Source organism: Bombina bombina, chromosome 2 (genome assembly GCF_027579735.1).
Source record: "Bombina bombina isolate aBomBom1 chromosome 2, aBomBom1.pri, whole genome shotgun sequence".
NCBI classification, from domain to species: Eukaryota; Metazoa; Chordata; class Amphibia; order Anura; family Bombinatoridae; genus Bombina; species Bombina bombina.
Window position 1 is genome coordinate 12,376,121 of NC_069500.1, and position 19,095 is coordinate 12,395,215.

The following is a 19,095-nucleotide window of genomic DNA, read 5'->3' on the forward strand; positions in this document are numbered from 1 at the left end:
AGGTATGGCATTGATTTGAGGAACCCGGAGATAATTTAGAGGAACCGGGAATATTGAACAAAAAATGTGCTTGGACACCCAGTACAGATCGTTCTCCTTCAGCCTTTTTATACGATGGCCCACGACCCTCAACAGGCACAACAGCATGAAACACCACATATGCCATCCTTTTGAACAATAGAGTACAGGTATGGCATCGATGGAACCCGGAGATAATTTTTCGGAACCGTGAGATGGAAAAAGATGCTTGGTTGGTCCTCCTACTTCAAATTTGGGGCACTGCGCGTGCAATGTACTGTGCCACCAGATATGAGTGGTGTGTTAAGTAGTACTATTCTTAACAGTTTAATCACTGTTATGTGCCTTTTTTTTGCTTTGAGTTTTGTAGCCACAGTGCAGCACCAGAGGCCAGAGAAATTAGGCATGTACAAATGTACAAATCAGCGGCCAGAAAAATTGATGTTTGTAAAACAGTTAGAAAGTGCCCTAAAACCTTGCGGCTTGAACACTAGTTGTTGGCGGATAAGTCACGCAAGTCATCCTGCATTCTAAGAAAAAAAAGCCAGCGTGTGCACCATTTGTAGCCCAAGGCAGCTCATCTCATCATCAGGCCTTTTTTACTCAAATGTATCGCCCAATGTCAGTCCCTTCGGGATCCATCCCTCATTCATTTTAATAAAGGTGAGATAATCAAGACTTTTTTGACCTAGGCGACTTCTCTTCTCAGTGACAAAACCTCCTGCTGCACTGAAGGCCAGAAGTTCGATTGCAAATTGGGATAGCTCAGGCCACAGGTCAAGCCTGCGCACCCAGTAGTCAAGGGGTCTATCGCTCCTCAGAGTGTCGAGATCCGCAGTTAATGCTAGGTAGTCTGCTACCTGTCGGTTGAGTCTTTCTCTGAGGCTGGATCCCTAAAGGCTCTGGCGATGCATATGAGTTAAAAAGGTCCGCATGTCCTCCATCAACAACACGTCAGGAAAGCGTCCTGTCCTTGCCGCCGTGGTCGTGGGAGGAGGATTACTTTCATCTCTTCCCCTGTTAGATTCCCGTTGTGCTGTGACATCACCCTTATACGCTGTGTAAAGCATAGTTTTTAATTTATATTTGAACTGCTCCATCCTTTCCGACTTGCGGGAATTTGGTAACATTTCAGGCACTTTATGCTTATACCGGGGGTCTAGTAGCGTGGACACCCAGTACAGGTCGTTCTCCTTCAGCTTTTTTATACGAGGGTCCCTCAACAGGCACGACAGCATGAAAGACCCCATTTGCACAAGGTTGGATGCTGAGCTAATCATGTCCCGTTCCTCGTCCTCACTGATGTCACTGAGGTATCTTCTTCCCCCCAGCCACATACAACACCACGGGTACCAGATAGGTGACAACAACGAGCACCCTGAAATGCCTGTTGTGCTTGGTCTTCCTCCTCCTCAAAGCCACATTCCTCCTCTGACTCCTCTTCCTCACAATCCTCTTCCTGCGTTGCCGCAGGTCCAGCAAGCGATGCTGATAAGGCTGTTTCTGGTGGTGATGGACACCACAACTCTTCCTCTTCCTCTTCACACTCATCTACGGCCTGATCCAGCACTCTTCGCAGGGCACGCTCCAGGAAGAAAACAAATGGTATGATGTCGCTGATGGTGCCTTCGGTGCGACTGACAATGTTTGTCACCTCCTCAAAAGGACGCATGAGCCTACAGGCATTGCGCATGAGCGTCCAGTAATTTGGCAAAAAAATCCCCAGCTCCCCAGAGGCTGTCCTAGCACCCCGGTCATACAAATACTCATTAACAGCTTTTTCTTGTTGGAGCAGGCGGTCGAACATTAGGAGTGTTGAATTCCACCGTGTCGGGCTGTCGCAAATCAAGCGCCTCACTGGCAGGTTGTTTCGATGCTGGATATTGGACAAGTGCGCCATGGCCATGTAGGAACGCCTGAAATGGCCACATACCTTCCTGGCCTGCTTCAGGATGTCCTGTAAGCCTGGGTACTTATGCACAAAGCGTTGTACAATCAGATTACACACATGTGCCATGCATGGCACATGTGTCAACTTGCCCAATTTCAATGCCGCCACCAAATTACTTCCATTGTCAGAAACAACCTTGCCAATCTCCAGTTGGTGCAGAGTCAGCCACTGATCCACCTGTGCATTCAGGGCGGACAGGAGTGCTGGTGCGGTGTGACTCTCCGCTTTCAGGCAAGTCAACCCCAAGACGGCGTGACACTGCCGTATCCGGGATGTTGAATAGTACCTGGGGAGCTGGGGGGGTGCGGTTGATGTGGAGCAAGACGCAGAAGAGGACTCAGCAGAGGAAGAGGTTATTGAAGAGGATGGAGTAGGAGGAGTAGAGGAGGTAGCAGCAGGCCTGCCTGCAAGTCGTGGCAGTGTCACCAACTCCTCTGCAGAGCCACGCATTCCATGCTTGTCAGACTTCAGCAGGTTTACCCAATGCGCAGTGTAGGTGATATACCTGCCCTGACCATGCTTTGCAGACCAGCTATCAGTGGTCATATGGACCCTTGCCCCAATGCTGTGTGCCAGACATGCCATTACTTCCTTTCGCACAATCGAGTACAGGTTTGGGATTGCCTTTTGTGAAAAGAAATTTCTGCCAGGTACCTTCCACTGCGATGTCCCAATAGATACAAATTTTTTGAAAGAATCAGACTCCACCAGCTTGTATGGTAAAAGCTGGCGGGCTAAGAGTTCAGACAAGCCAGCTGTTAGACGCCGGGCAAGGGGGTGACTTTGGGAAATTGGCTTCTTACGCTCAAAGATGTCCTTGACAGACACCTGACTGTGGGCAGATGACCAGGAACTGCTACGTAAGAGAGACTTAGTGGAGGATGGTTGAGAGGGGGCAAGGAGGACAGCAGTGGTTGACGTGGCTGAAGATGCTGGAGCAGGAGGAGGATGGCGGCTTTGAGTTTGTGTGCTGCTTCTACTCATGTGTTCTTCCCATTGGCTAGTGGGCCTGGCACACACGCTGGCAGGCAGGCAAATGCAATTCAATTGCACTAGCAGACTGATGATTCACAGTCAAAAAAGTTTTGATTTTAAATATTTTCAAAACTGTTATAACAAATATGATTGGTGGCAATAGTTGGCAGCAAGTGGGCCTGGCACACACGCTGGCAGGCAGGCAACTTCAATTAGATTACACTAGCAGACTGATCTTTCACAGTCAAAAAATATTTTTTTAAAATATTTACACTACTGTTATAACAAATATGATTGGTGGCACTATTTGGCAAGCGGGCTTGGCACACACGCTGGGAGGAAGGCAACTGCCATTAGATTACACTAGATGACTGTTTTTCAGTCAAAAAAGTTTTTATTTTAAATATTTACAATACTGTTATAACAAATATGATTGGTGGCACTAGTTGGAAAGTGGGCCTGGCACACACGCTGGCAGACAGGCAATGTTACACCAGATAGGAGTGGTGGAAGTAGGCACAGTATATGCTGGTAGCCTGACACACAGGCTGGCACTAATGGCAGCCAGACTGGCCTGGCAACTAATATTAAATAACACTAGAAGAGGACTGGTGTAAAAATTTTTTTTTACAAAATTTACACTAATGTTACACCAGATATAAGTGGTGGAAAAAAGAGCTATTAATCACACTATATGATTTGGGCCTGACACACAGGCCTGATGGAAAATGAAATTAGATTACACTAGCAAAATGATTTAATTTTTTTTTAATTTACAATAATGTTTATGAGTGGTGGCTGGAGTGGTGGCTGGCACAGCAATTAACCACAGTATATGCTGTGTGAGCCTGAGACACAGGCCTGATAGAAAATGAAATTAGATTACACTAGCAAAATGATTTAAAAAATGTTAAAAAAAAAATGTTTACAATAATGTTAAGCAGATATGAGTGGTGGCTGCTGGCACAGCAATTAACCACAGTATATGCTGTGTAAGCCTGACACACAGGCCTGATAGAAAATGAAATTAGATTACACTAGCAAAATGATTTAAAAGTTTGGTTGTTTAAATTTACACTAATGTTAAGCAGATATGAGTGGTGGCTTCTGGCACAGAGCAATTAACCACAGTATATGCTGTGTGAGCCTGAGACACAGGCCTGATAGAAAATTAAATTAGATGACACTAGCAAAATGATTTAAAAGTTTTTTTTTTTTTAATTTAAAATAATGTTAAGCAGATAAGAGTGGTGGCTGCTGGCACAGCAATTAAACAACGTTGTATGCTGTGTAAGCCTGACACACAGGCCTGATAGAAAATGAAATTAGATTACACTAGCAAAATGATTTAAAAGGTTTTTTTCTCTTGTTAAGTGTATCCAGTCCACGGATCATCCATTACTTGTGGGATATTCTCCTTCCCAACAGGAAGTTGCAAGAGGATCACCCACAGCAGAGCTGCTATATAGCTCCTCCCCTCACTGCCATACCCAGTCATTCTCTTGCAACTCTCAACAAAGATGGACGTAGTAAGAGGAGAGTGGTGTATTATAGTTAGTTTTTTAACTTCAATCAAAAGTTTGTTATTTTTAAATGGTACCGGAGTGTACTGTTTTCTCACAGGCAGCATTAGAAGAAGAATCTGCCTGTGATTTCTATGATCTTAGCAGAAGTAACTAAGATCCATTGCCGTTCTCACATATTCTGAGGAGTGAGGTAACTTCAGAGGGGGAATGGCGTGCAGGTTTTCCTGCAATAAGGTATGTGCAGTTAACATATTTCTAGGGATGGAATTTGCTAGAAAAATGCTGCTGATACCGGATTAATGTAAGTTAAGCCTAAATGCAGTGATTTAATAGCGACTGGTATCAGGCTTATTAACAGAGATACATACTCTTATAAAAGTGTAATATAAAACGTTTGCTGGCATGTTAATCGTTTTTATATATGTTTGGTGACAAAACTTATTGGGGCCTAGTTTTTCTCCACATGGCTGGCTTGATTTTTGCCTAGAAGTTTCATGAGGCTTTCCACTGTTGTAATATGAGTGGGAGGGGCCTATTTTAGCGCTTTTCTGCGCAGCTAAAATTACAGACAGAGACACTCAGCTTCCTTCTGCATGATACAGGACATCTCTGAAGGGCTCAAAAGGCTTCAAAAGTCGTGTTTGAGGAGGGTAACAACCACAGTAGACCTGTGGCAGTTGTTGTGACTGTGTTTAAAAACGTTTTTGTCATTTATTATTCCGTTTTTGGTATTAAGGGGTTAATCATCCATTTGCAAGTGGGGAAATGCTCTGCTAACTTGTTACATACACTGTAAAAATTTTGTTAGTGTAACTGCCTTTTTTCACTGTTATTTCAAATAGCGATTACTTTGCAGGACATGGCTGCAATCATGAATAATACCCTGTCACAGGTATTATCCAGATTGCCTGAATTGAGAGGCAAGCGTGATAGCTCTGGGGTTAGACGAGATACAGAGCGCGTAGATGCTGTAAGAGCCATGTCTGATACTGCGTCACAATATGCAGAACCTGAGGACGGAGGGCTTCAGTCTGTGGGTGACGTCTCTGAATCGGGGAGACCTGATTCAGAGATTTCTAATTTTAAATTTAAGCTTGAAAACCTCTGTGTATTGCTTGGGGAGGTATTAGCTGCTCTGAATGACTGTGACACAATTGCAGTGCCAGATAAATTGTGTAGACTGGATAAATACTATGCAGTGCCGGTGAGTACTGATGTTTTTCCAATACCTAAAAGGCTTACAGAAATTATTAGTAAGGAGTGGGATAGACCCGGTGTGCCCTTTTCCCCACCTCCTATATTTAGAAAAATGTTTCCAATAGATGCCACTACACGGGACTTATGGCAGACAGTCCCTAAGGTGGAGGGAGCAGTTTCTACTTTAGCAAAGCGTACCACTATCCCGGTTGAGGACAGCTGTGCTTTTTCAGATCCAATGGATGAAAAATTAGAGGGTTACCTTAAGAAAATGTTTATTCAACAAGGTTTTATTTTACAGCCCCTTGCATGCATTGCGCCTGTCACTGCTGCGGCGTTCTGGTTTGAGGCCCTGGAAGAGGCCATCCATACAGCTCCATTGACTGAAATTATTGACAAGCTTAGAACACTTAAGCTAGCTAACTCATTTGTTTCTGATGCCATTGTTCATTTGACTAAACTAACGGCTAAGAATTCCGGATTCGCCATCCAGGCGCGTAGGGCGCTATGGCTTAAATCCTGGTCAGCTGACGTGACTTCAAAGTCTAAATTACTCAACATTCCTTTCAAGGGGCAGACTTTATTCGGGCCTGGTTTGAAAGAAATTATTGCTGATATTACTGGAGGTAAGGGTCATACCCTTCCTCAGGACAGGAGGGCCAAACAGTCTAATTTTCGTGCCTTTCGAAATTTCAAGGCAGGTGCAGCATCAACTCCCTCTGCTTCAAAACAAGAGGGAACATTTGCTCAATCCAAGCAGGCCTGGAAACCTAACCAGTCCTTGAACAAGGGCAAGCAGGCCAGAAAGCCTGCTGCTGCCTCCAAGACAGCATGAAGTAGCGGCCCCCTATACGACAACGGATCTAGTAGGGGGCAGACTCTCTCTCTTCGCCCAGGCGTGGGCAAGAGATGTTCAGGATCCCTGGGCGTTGGAGATCATATCTCAGGGATATCTTCTGGACTTCAAGGCTTCTCCTCCACAAGGGAGATTTCACCTTTCAAGATTATCTGCAAACCAGATAAAGAAAGAGGCATTCCTAAGCTACGTGCAAGACCTCCTTGTAATGTGAGTGATCCATCCAGTTCCGCGGATGGAACAAGAACAGGGGTTTTATTCAAATCTGTTTGTGGTTCCCAAAAAAGAGGGAACCTTCAGACCAATTTTGGATCTAAAGATCCTAAACAAATTCCTCAGAGTTCCATCATTCAAGATGGAAACTATTCGAACTATTTTACCCATGATCCAAGAGGGTCAGTACATGACCACAGTGGACTTAAAGGATGCCTACCTTCACATTCCGATTCACAAGAATCATCATCGGTTCCTGAGGTTTGCCTTTCTAGACAGGCATTACCAGTTTGTAGCTCTTCCATTCGGGTTTGCTACAGCCCCAAGAATTTTTACAAAAGTTCTGGGCTCACTTCTGGCGGTTCTAAGACCGCGAGGCTCCTTACCTAGACGACATCCTGATATAGGCGTCAAGCTTTCAAATTGCCAAGTCTCATACAGAGATAGTTCTGGCATTTCTGAGGTCGCATGGGTGGAAAGTGAACGAAGAAAAGAGTTCTCTATCTCCTCTCACAAGGGTTTCCTTCCTAGGGACTCTAATAGATTCTATAGAAATGAAAATTTACCTGACAGAGTCCAGGTTATCAAAACTTCTAAATGCTTGCCGTGTTCTTCACTCCATTCCGCGCCCTATGGTGGCTCAGTGCATGGAAGTAATCGGCTTAATGGTAGTGGCGATGGACATAGTGCCATTTGCGCGCCTGCATCTCAGACCGCTGCAATTATGCATGCTCAGTCAGTGGAATGGGGATTACACAGATTTGTCCCCTCTACTAAATCTGGATCAGGAAACCAGAGATTCTCTTCTCTGGTGGTTATCTCGGGTCCATCTGTCCAAAGGTATGACCTTTCGCAGACCAGATTGGACCATTGTAACAACAGATGCCAGCCTTCTAGGTTGGGGTGCAGTCTGGAACTCCCTGAAGGCTCAGGGTTCATGGACTCAGGAGGAGAAACTCCTCCCAATAAATATTCTGGAGTTAAGAGCAATATTCAATGCTCTTCTAGCTTGGCCTCAGTTAGCAACACCGAGGTTCATCAGATTTCAGTCGGACAACATCACGACTGTGGCTTACATCAACCATCAAGGGGGAACCAGGAGTTCCCTAGCGATGTCAGAAGTCTCCAAGATAATTCGCTGGGCAGAGACTCACTCTTGCCACCTGTCAGCGATCCATATCCCAGGGGTAGAGAACTGGGAGGCGGATTTTCTAAGTCGTCAGACTTTTCATCCGGGGGAGTGGGAACTCCATCCAGAGGTGTTTGCTCAATTGGTTCTCCGTTGGGGCAAACTAGAACTGGATCTCATGGCGTCTCACCAGAATGCCAAGCTTCCTTGTTACAGATCGAGGTCCAGGGACCCAGAAGCGGCACTGATAGATGCTCTAGCAGCGCCTTGGTTCTTCAACCTGGCTTATGTGTTTCCACCGTTTCCTCTGCTCCCTCGTCTGATTGCCAAAATCAAACAGGAGAGAGCATCGGTCATATTGATAGAGCCTGCGTGGCCACGCAGGACCTGGTATGCAGACCTAGTGGACATGTCATCCTTTCCACCATGGACTCTGCCTCTGAGACAAGACCTTCTAATACAAGGTCCTTTCAATCATCTGAATCTACTTTCTCTGAGACTGACTGCATGGAGATTGAACGCTTGATCCTATCAAAGCGTGGCTTCTCCGAGTCAGTAATTGATACCTTAATACAGGCACGAAAGCCTGTCACCAGGAAAATTTACGACAAGATATGGCATAAATATCTTCATTGGTGTGAATCCAAGAATTACTCATGGAGTAGGGTTAGGATTCCTAGGATATTGTCCTTCCTCCAAGAGGGTTTGGACAAAGGATTATAAGCTAGTTCTTTAAAGGGACAGATTTCTGCTCTGTCTATTCTTTTACACAAGCGTCTGGCAGAAGTTCCAGACGTTCAGGCATTTTGTCAGGCTTTAGTTAGAATTAAGCCTGTGTTTAAACCTGTTGCTCCTCCATGGAGCTTAAACTTGGTTCTCAAAGTTCTTCAAGGGGTTCCGTTTGAACCCCTTCATTCTATTGATATCAAACTTCTATCATGGAAAGTTCTTTTTCTAATGGCTATTTCCTCAGCTCGAAGAGTCTGAGTTATCTGCCTTACATTGTGATTCTCCTTATCTGATCTTTCATTCAGATATAGTAGTCCTGCGTACAAAACCTGGGTTTTTACCTAAGGTGGTTTCTAACAAGAATATCAATCAAGAGATTGTTGTTCCATCATTATGTCCTAATCCTTCTTCAAAGAAAGAACGTCTTTTGCATAATCTAGACGTAGTCCATGCCTTGAAGTTTTACTTACAGGCTACTAAAGATTTTCGTCAAACATCTAACCTGTTTGTTGTTTACTCTGGACAGAGAAGAGGTCAAAAGGCCTCGGCAACCTCTCTTTCTTTTTGGCTTCGGAGTATAATCCATTTAGCCTATGAGACTGCTGGACAGCAGCCCCCTGAAAGGATTACAGCTCATTCTACTAGAGCTGTGGCTTCCACCCTGGCCTTTGAAAATGAGGCTTCTGTTGAACAGATTTGCAAGGCTGCGACTTGGTCTTCGCTTCATACTTTTTCCAAATTTTCCAAATTTGATACTTTTGCTTCTTCGGAGGCTGTTTTTGGGAGAAAGGTTCTACAGGCAGTGGTTCCTTCCGTTTAAGTTCCTGCCTTGTCCCTCCCATCATCCGTGTACTTTAGCTTTGGTATTGGTATCCCACAAGTAATGGATGATCCGTGGACTGGATACACTTAACAAGAGAAAACATAATTTATGCTTACCTGATAAATTTATTTCTCTTGTAGTGTATCCAGTCCACGGCCCGCCCTGTCCTTTTAAGGCAGGTCTAAATTTTAATTAAACTACAGTCACCACTGCACCCTATGGTTTCTCCTTTCTCGGCTTGTTTCGGTCGAATGACTGGATATGGCAGTGAGGGGAGGAGCTATATAGCAGCTCTGCTGTGGTTGATCCTCTTGCAACTTCCTGTTGGGAAGGAGAATATCCCACAAGTAATGGATGATCCGTGGACTGGATACACTACAAGAGAAATAAATTTATCAGGTAAGCATAAATTATGTTTTTTAAATTTAAAATAATGTTAAGCAGATATGAGTGGTGGCTGCTGTCACAGCAATTAACCACAGTATGCTGTGTAAGCCAGAAACACACAGGCCTGATAGAAAATGAAATTAGATTACACTAGCAAAATGATTTAAAAGTTTTGTTTTTTTAAATTTAAAATAATATTAAGCAGATATGAGTGGTGGCTGCTGGCACAGCAATTAAACAACGTTGTATGCTGTGTAAGCCTGACACACAGGCCTGATAGAAAATGAAATTAGATTACACTAGAAACATGATTTAAAAGTTTTGTTTAAATTTACACTAATGTTAAGCAGATATCAGTGGTGGCACTAATCACAGTATATGCTGTGAGCCTCACACACAGGCTGAAAGCCAGGCAAATGCAAATAAAATTACAAATAATAAAAAAAAAAAAATGACTGAAGTTATAGCCCTAAAAAGGGCTTTTTGGGATGCTGTCCTTACAGCAGAGATTAGATGAGTCCTTCAGGACTGTAGTGGACACTAAATACACTAGCCTAGCTATCTATTTCCCTATAATGTCAGCAGCAGCAACACTAAAGCTCCTCTCACTAAGAAAGCAAGATCGTAATGAATCTAAAATGGCTGCTGCCAAGGAGCTGGGAGGGTCTGTGAGGGAGTGTCTGCTGCTGATTGGCTCAAATGTGTCAGAAGGCTGTGAGATACAGGGTCAAAGTTTCCTCAATGATGACACATAGGGGGCGGATCGAACATCGCATATGTTCGCCCGCAGCGGCGAACGCGAACAAGTTATGTTCACCGGGAACTGTTCTCCGGCGAACAGTTCGCAACATCACTAGTTTAGACGTGAGGTTTATGTTGGGGTGTTAAGTTTTTAAGTTAGTTTTATTTTCCCCATAGATATCAATGGGGCTGCGTTACAGAGCTTTTAGTTCCACGATCGAGGGTGTTAGGTCTTTTTTTTGCCAGCTCTCCCCATTGATGTCTATGGGAAAATCCTACACGAGCACGTCAAAGCAGCACTTATTTTCGGTGAGGTATGGAGCTCAACGCATCCATATCGCCTGCACAAGCTGGCTTTTTTTTAAATTTGTAATGGCAGTGCTATAGGGGTTGAAATAACGCAGCTTTATATAGCGCTCAAAACTCGTAATCTAGCTGTGTATTAGCCAATTATAACATCCACCTAATGTTAGCCACAAAAAGTACCCATCGAACATGAGTAAATGTGTTTAATGAACATTTAATTTATACTCACAAAACACATGAAAATAAAAATTAAAAATGTATTAAGATGTTATAATATTCTTAAAAATTTGCCCCAAGTATAGACTTTTACATTCACATTGTAGTAAATATATCAAATTTTTTTGTTTTACAGGTGATGAAATCTTTTATTTCATATACTTTTCCAGTAACAGAGGAAATTAATGTTTTATGTGCCCTTTTTGTATAGCTGCATGCTTTACATTTACCACATGTATAAAATATTGTTAAATCACTCATTTCTATGTTTTTTTTTTTGGGGTGAGGCATCCCTTTAATAATTGAAGGTGCCCATTTTTGTTTAAAATGTTGTCCTTTCCTGAATATTACAGTAGGCTTATTAGGAATAGTTAAACCCACAAATTCATCTTCCTTCAAGAAGTGCCAGTGTTTTTTTATGATTTTCTTAATGGATAGATGTTCGGCATTGAAAGTTGTCACAAACTTGGGAAAATAATCATTGTGTTTTCTCTTTTAGTATGAATGAGGAGTTCACTTCTTTCTGTTTATAAAATCGTACTTTTTTATCCCTTTTGAAAGAATCTCTGTTTTAGAATATCAGACTGTTTATCATAAACCCCTATAAAACTACTGTTCCTTCGGATTCTTAGGAACTGACCCTTAGGTATTGCCTTTAACCAATTAGATGATGACAACTCTCATGTTTAAAAAACTTATTTGTATCACATTTTTTAAAAATAGGTTTTACTGTGTGTGGTGTTATTATCAATATATAGGGGCCTATCTATCAAGCTCCGAAAGGAGCTTGACGGCCCGTGTCTGAAGACTCGGCAGAAACAAAAGTTATGGAGCAGTGGTCTCAAAGACCGCTACTCCATAACCCTGTCCATCTGCTCTGAGCAGGCGAACAGGAATCGCAGCAATTCAACCCGATCGAGTACGATCGGGTTGATTGACACCCCCTGCTGGCTGCCCATTGGCCGCGAGTCTGCAGGGGGCGGTGCTGTCGGATCAGGTCCGCAAGACATTTCTTAAATAGGCCTCATAAGGTCAGATCTAAAAAGTTAATTTCACTACTGTGGTGTTTGGGACTTAGGATGATGGATATGTCATTTTCATTAATATTATTTACAAATTGGACTAAATTAGTCTCCTCTCCCTTCCAAATAAAAATTACATCATCTATATACCTATGCCAGGACACCAGGTCTGCACCAAACCCATTGTTATGCCATATATGTGTATTTTCAAAGTAATCCATGTAAATATTGGCACAAACCTGGTGCCCATGACAGTGCCACATACCTGCAATAAATATTGTTCATTGAGCCAAAACACATTATGATGCAAGATGAAATCTATAGCTCTACTGATAAATTCCAAAAATTTAGATTTTAGTTCTGGATCATCTGAAAGTTTCCATTTAATGGCTTCCAGTCCTTTTTTGTGATCAATGATATTACATCCATAGTCACCCATTTGTAGTTTTCTTGCCAAATTGTGTTTTGCAGAATTTGTGACCTGGCTTGTTGTGCATAAGGTTGTAGAAAATCTATGAAGGCTGACAAATTGGAAGTCATTAATGATGGGTCTACCTGGGGTCTGGCAGTATGTTTATGAATTTTTGATAATAATTTAAAAAGGGGATCCTAGAGTCCTTTCTAAATATGAAATCCATCTCATCTTTTGAAATTTATATTCTGATTCTGTGCTTTTGTTTTTTAGGATAACATATTTTGTTAGTATTCCCCAAAATCCTATCAGTTTCCTCCATATTGTACTCCCTATCCATTATTACTCCTCCTCCCCCTTTGTCAGCCTCTTTGATGACTATCTTCTCTCTTATTTAGGTTGTCTAGAATATCAAATTCTCGTTTGGTTAAATTACAATGTTTGTTTTTATGGGATAGTTTATCCATATCCCACATTAACATTTTACTGAAATTAGCTCACTCTTTGTGTATGGATTAATTTAAGTCCCCTAGATAGTAAAGATTTCTCCTCTTCCTCCTCTATTCCCTCTGTGCTCGGTGTCCTTCCTCTTTTTTTCTGGTGCCAATCTGGTCTCAATAGAGAGTACCTGTTTGGATGTGCCCAGGCCTCTTAATATGAATGAGTCCTGTCTTCCCTGTGTGAATATCTGTTTCCCTGCCTGTGGGAGTTGTGTCTGTGTGTCTCTATTTGTGTTTCTTTTTTCATCTGACTACTTTCTAAATGATCATGTGTCCCTGATTTGTATCTCTCCTTCTTTTCCTCTTTCATAAAAGGAGTGTCATCAGTATTTGTGCGTTGATGAATGTAGTGATTATGTGAGTGATACGAAGTGTGAACTTGTGCGTGATGAGGAGAATATTGTCTATATGTGTTCATGTTGTGATTTTTATCTTAAGACAAAAAAGAAACACAAATAGAGACACAACTCCTAGAGGCAGGGAGAAAAATATTCACACAGGAAAGACAGGACTCATTCATATCAAGAGGCCTGGGCACATCCGAATAGGTACTCTCCATTGAGTCCAGATTACCATCAGAAAAAAAGAGGAAGGACACCCGGCAGGAAATTGAGGAGGAAGAGGGAAATCAAAGAAAATGGAGACTGTGACACATGGGATTTTGAACTTGTCAACCAAAGAGATAAATGAACAGGAGAAATCTTTACTTTCTAGGGGACTTAAATTTATCCATAAACAAAGAGTAAGCTCATTTCAACTGTTCATTGATGCTCAAAATTTCATAAGAAACTTAATTGTCAAAAGATTTTTTTGCAAAACAGCAACCAGTTTTCTATAATCCACCAGAAACTACCTCAGTTGATAACACTAGAATCAAATCTAAGAACACATCTAGATTCTACCCTAGCCACAGCAAGGGCCCAAATATTAAAGTATTCAGTAAAATGTTAATGAGGGATATGGAACTATACCATTAAAAAAAACCATTCAGCTAGATTACAAGTTTTGCGTTATGAGTCAAATAGCATCGTTATGGCCCATAACGCTGCATTTTCCCTAACAATGCCATTACAAGTCTTGTCAGTATAGGTGTACCGCACACCTTTTAGCCTGTACCGCAACGTCCGTCCCGCACACGCAAAAATGGCGTATTTTCATGGGATTCCCATAGCGCCGGTAGTTACGAGTTTTGCAGTGAGGCTAAAAAGTGAGCGTTACAGCCTAAAACCACAAGATCCGTAATGCCATCAAAGAGCCAGTAGTTAGGAGTTTTACGTTACAAACCTGTAACATAAAACTCATAACTAAACTGCTACAAAGTACACTAAACACCCATAAACTACCTATTAACCCCTAAACCGAGGCCCACCCGCATCGCAAACACTATAATACATTTATTAACCCCCTAATCTGCCGCTCCCAATATCGATGCCACTACATTTTTTATTAACCCCTATTCTGCCGCTCTCCGACATCGTTACCACTATAATAAAGTTATTAACCCCTAAACCACCACCTTCCCACATCAAAAACACTATTTAAATATTATGAACCCCTAATCTGCCGACCGCCCACACCGCCGCTATAATCAACATATTAACCCCTAAACCACAAACGCCCCACAACAAAATAAACTAAAAAAAACTATGAACCCCTAAACCGAAAGCCCCCCACAACAAAATTAACTAATTTAAACTAGTAACCCCTAAACCTAACGACCCCTCTATTTTTATATTAAAATTACAATTTCCCTAGCTTAAATTCAATTAAAACTTACCTGTCAAATTAAAAAAAAAAATTAAACCAACAATTAAAGTATTATAATTATTAAACTAAAATTAAACTATCAATTAAATAAAACTAAACTACCAATACAAAAATCCTAACACTACTTTAAAAATTACAAAAAGTATCTAATTACCAAAAAATAAAATAACTAAATTACAACAAAAAAACCCCACTAAATTATGAAAAATAAGAAACAAATTATCAAAAAATAAAAAAGAATTACAGCTAATCTAATAGCCCTATCAAAATAAAAAAGCCCACCCAAAATAAAAAACCCTAGCCTACAATAAACTACCAATGGTCCTTAAAAGGGCCTTTTGTGGGGCATTGCCCCAAAGATATCAGTTATTTTACCTGTAAAAAAAATACAAACAACCCCCCAACAGTAAAACCCATCACCCCCACAACCAACCCCCCCCAAATAAAAACCCTTACTCTAAAATAACCTAAGCTACCCATTTCCCTGAAAAGGGAATTTATATGAGCATTGCCCTTAAAGGGGCATTTAGCTCTTTTTCTACCCAGCTATAAATAGCTATATTATGTATAGCTATACCGACACGACTCGCAATAGCTGCGTTACTGCTATTATGCTGAAATTGCCATTTTTCAGTGTTAAAAGCCGTAATGCAAAACTCGTAATCTACCTGTCAGTCTTTGTTTATCAGATTTATGACTTAACAATTAATACATTAAATATGTATTAAGGAAAAAAAAAGATGTTACTAATAACATCACGTAGAAAACATTAGACCCCATGAATTGCAGTGGCTTCGTAGAACATTATATATGGTTCCCATTGGGCTAGAAATCTCTCCCTATTATCTAGTTTCTCAGCCACTAAGCTAACCCTGTCATAATAGTATGCTATTTTCTTTGTAATATACATGAAATTGGGTGGGGCTGTAAGCGAGTGAATCCGATTCTAAATAATCATAATATGATTTCTATGTCTCTTAGAAACCTGTGTTATTGGAAAGTGTAATAATGCTTGTTCAGGAGTCAGTGTTATCTGAGTTTGAAATATAGAACTGATTAATGTTGATGTTTGGTCCCATAAGTAGTGATGTCGCGAACATAAAAATTTGGGTTCGTGAACGGCGAACGCGAACTTCCACAAATGTTCGCGAACGGGCGAACCAGGCGACCGCCATAGACTTCATTAGGCAGGCGAATTTTAAAACCCACAGGGACTCTTTCTGGCCACAATAGTAATGGAAAAGTTGTTTCAAGGGGACTAACACCTGGACTGTGGCATGCCGGAGGGGAATCCATGGCAAAACTCCCATGGAAAATTACATAGCTGATGCAGAGTCTGGTTTTAATCCTTAAAGGGCCTAAATCACCTAACATTCCTAAATTGTTTTGAATAACGTGCTTTAAAGGGACATTAAACACTAAATACATTCTAGATAGAATGATGCATTCAAAGAAAAGATTAGTCCATGACTAACATATAGATGCATTTTTTAAAGTTTCATTAGTTGTTTGAAAAGTGACAAAATAAATGTAAAGTTTTAGTGTCTATAAAACACTGGGAGCTGCCATGTTGTAACTTGTGTTACCTTCTCTGCTGTGGCCAATTAGGGACAGTTATACATAGGTCATTAGAGTGTGCAGCCAATGGTTGTGCTGGATTTAACAGTGTTCTGCACTTCCATTTCTAACAGGAACTGAAAAGCTCACAATTTCAGAATGGAATTACAGGCAAAGAGGACAAAATAAATAATGAAATTATATTGCAGAGTTGTTTTATATATACAATTTATCATTTTATATTACCATCTCAAAGTGTTTAATGTCCCTTTAAAACATCAGGTATGATGTTGTATCGATCAGGTAGTGTAAGGGTTACGCCCGCTTCACAGTGACAGACAAACCCCCCCGTTTAACGCAACGCAAACAACCGCAAACAGTCCATTTGCACAACCGCAAACTCCCCATTTGCACAAGGTTGGATACCAAGCTAGCCATGTCCCGTTCCTTGTCCTCACTGATGTCATTGAAGGTCTCTTCCTCCACCCAGCCACGTACAACACCAAGGGTCCCCGAAAGGTGACAACAAGCCCCCTGGGACACCTGCTGCATTTGGTCTTCCACCTCCTCAAAGCCACCTTCCTCCTCTTCCTCCTCTGACTTGGACTTCCAACTCCTCTGCAGAGCCACGCATTCCATGCTTGGCAGCCGTCAGCAGGTTTACCCAATGCACAGTGTAGGTGATATACCTGCCCTGACCATGCTTTGCAGACCAGGTATCAGTGGTCACATGGACCCTTGCCCCAACACTGTGTGCCAGACATGCCATTACTTCCTTTTGCATAATCGAGTACAGGTTGGGGATTGCCTTTTGTGCAAAGAAATTTTGGCTGGGTACCTTCCACTGCGGTGTCCCAATAGCTACAAATTTTTGGAACGCCTCAGACTCCACCAGCTTGTATGGTAAAAGCTGACGGGCTAAGAGTTCAGACAAGCCAGCTGTCAGATGCCGGGCAAGGGGGTGACTTTGTGACATTGGCTTCTTACGCTCAAACATGTCCTTGACAGACACCTGACTGTGGGCAGATGAGCAGGAACTGCTCAAGGCGAGAGACAGAGTGGCGGATGGTTGAGAGGGGGCAAGGAGGACAGCAGTGGTTGACGTGGCTGAAGATGCTGGACCAGGAGGAGGATGGCGGCTTTGAGTTTGTGTGCTGCTTGTACTCATGTGTTGATCCCATAGGCGTTTGTGATGTGCGATCATGTGCCTTCGCAAAGCAGTTGTACCTAGGTGGGTGTTGGACTTCCCACGACTCAGTTTCTTTTGGCACAGGTTGCAAATGGCATCGCTGTTGTCAGAGGCAAACACACAAAAAAAATGCCACACTGCTGAGCTCTGCAATGACGGCATTCTGGTGGTGGCAACAGCATGCATTGATTGGCGTGCTGTCTGGCGGACCCCGGGTGCCAATGCATGCTGTCTGACTGTGCCACTAGCTCCTTGCGACGACCTCCGCCTGCTTCCAACTCGTCTCCTCCTCCTCTCTGTCTCCCCATCTGAACTTTCCCCCTATTCTTCTTCTCTTCTAGCGGGCACCCACGTTACATCCACAGATGCATCGTCATCATCAAATCGTCATCATCAACCGCTTCACTTGTATCTGACAACTCAGCAAAGGAAGCAGCAGCGGGTACAACATCATCATCATCACACCGTACGTCCATGTGTGTAATGCTGCCTGACTGAGACATATCCCTGTTATCTACATAATCTAGCAATAATGGTTGCGCATCACTCATTTCTTCCAACTGATTTGTAAATAACTCCTCTGACACATCAAGTGAAGCGGCTGTGGTGCTAGTGTTGGTGGTGGTGGCAGGTGGGCGAGTGGTAACTTGAGAAGTGCCCGAAGCTAAGCTGGAGGAGGATGGTGCATCAAGGTTCCGAGAGGAAGCTGTAGAAGATTGGGTGTCCTGTGTTAGCCAGTCAACTATGTCCTCAGAACTTTTTCGAGTTCAGGGTACGTGGCCTCTGAACACTGGGCATTATTCTAGGGCCAAATGGAATCACAGCACCAGGACCACGATGGCCCCTGCGGGGTGGCCTGCCTCTGCCTGTCATTTTTTTTTCGATTAGTGGTACTATGCGTGCAAGCTACTGTGACAACAGATATGAGTGGCACTGTGCACTGGCAGAAGTTGGCAGAGTAGACGCTGTAGGCCTGACACACACGCTTGCAGACAACTAACTGCTATTCAATCTATTACAGTCAAAATTGTATTTTTTTTTTTAAATGTACACTACTGTTACACCAGATATGAGTTGCACTGGTGTGACACTGTGCCCTGGCAGGCCCTGAAACGCACACGCGTGAAGGAAACTGACTGCTATTATTTTACAGTCAAATTTCTATTTTTTTTTTTAATGTACACTACTGTTACACCAGATATGAGTTGCACTGGTGTGACACTGTGCCCTGGCAGGCCCTGAAACGCACACGCGTGAAAGAAACTGACTGCTATTATTTTACAGTCAAATTTCTAGTTGTTTTTTTTAACCCCTTAAGGACCAAGGCCATTTTTCAATTTCTTTCCCTTAAGGACCAGGGCTATTTTTATATTTCTGTGGTATTTGTGTTTAGCTGTAATTTTCCTCTTACTCATTTACTGTACCCACACATATTATATACCGTTTTTCTCGCCACTAAATGGACTTTCTAAAGATACCATTATTTTCATCATATCTTATAATTTATTATTAAAAATATTATAAAATATGAGGAAAAAATTGAAAAAAACACACTTTTTCTAACTTTGACCCCCAAAATCT

At 42.2% G+C, this 19,095-nt stretch overlaps 1 protein-coding gene across 1 annotated transcript in view; it reads right to left on the reverse strand.

Annotated features, from left to right (window-relative positions):
* Nucleotides 1-19,095, reverse strand: part of LOC128648364 (B-cell differentiation antigen CD72) — a 318,955-nt gene that overhangs the window by 29,053 nt on the left and 270,807 nt on the right. The window lies entirely within an intron of this gene.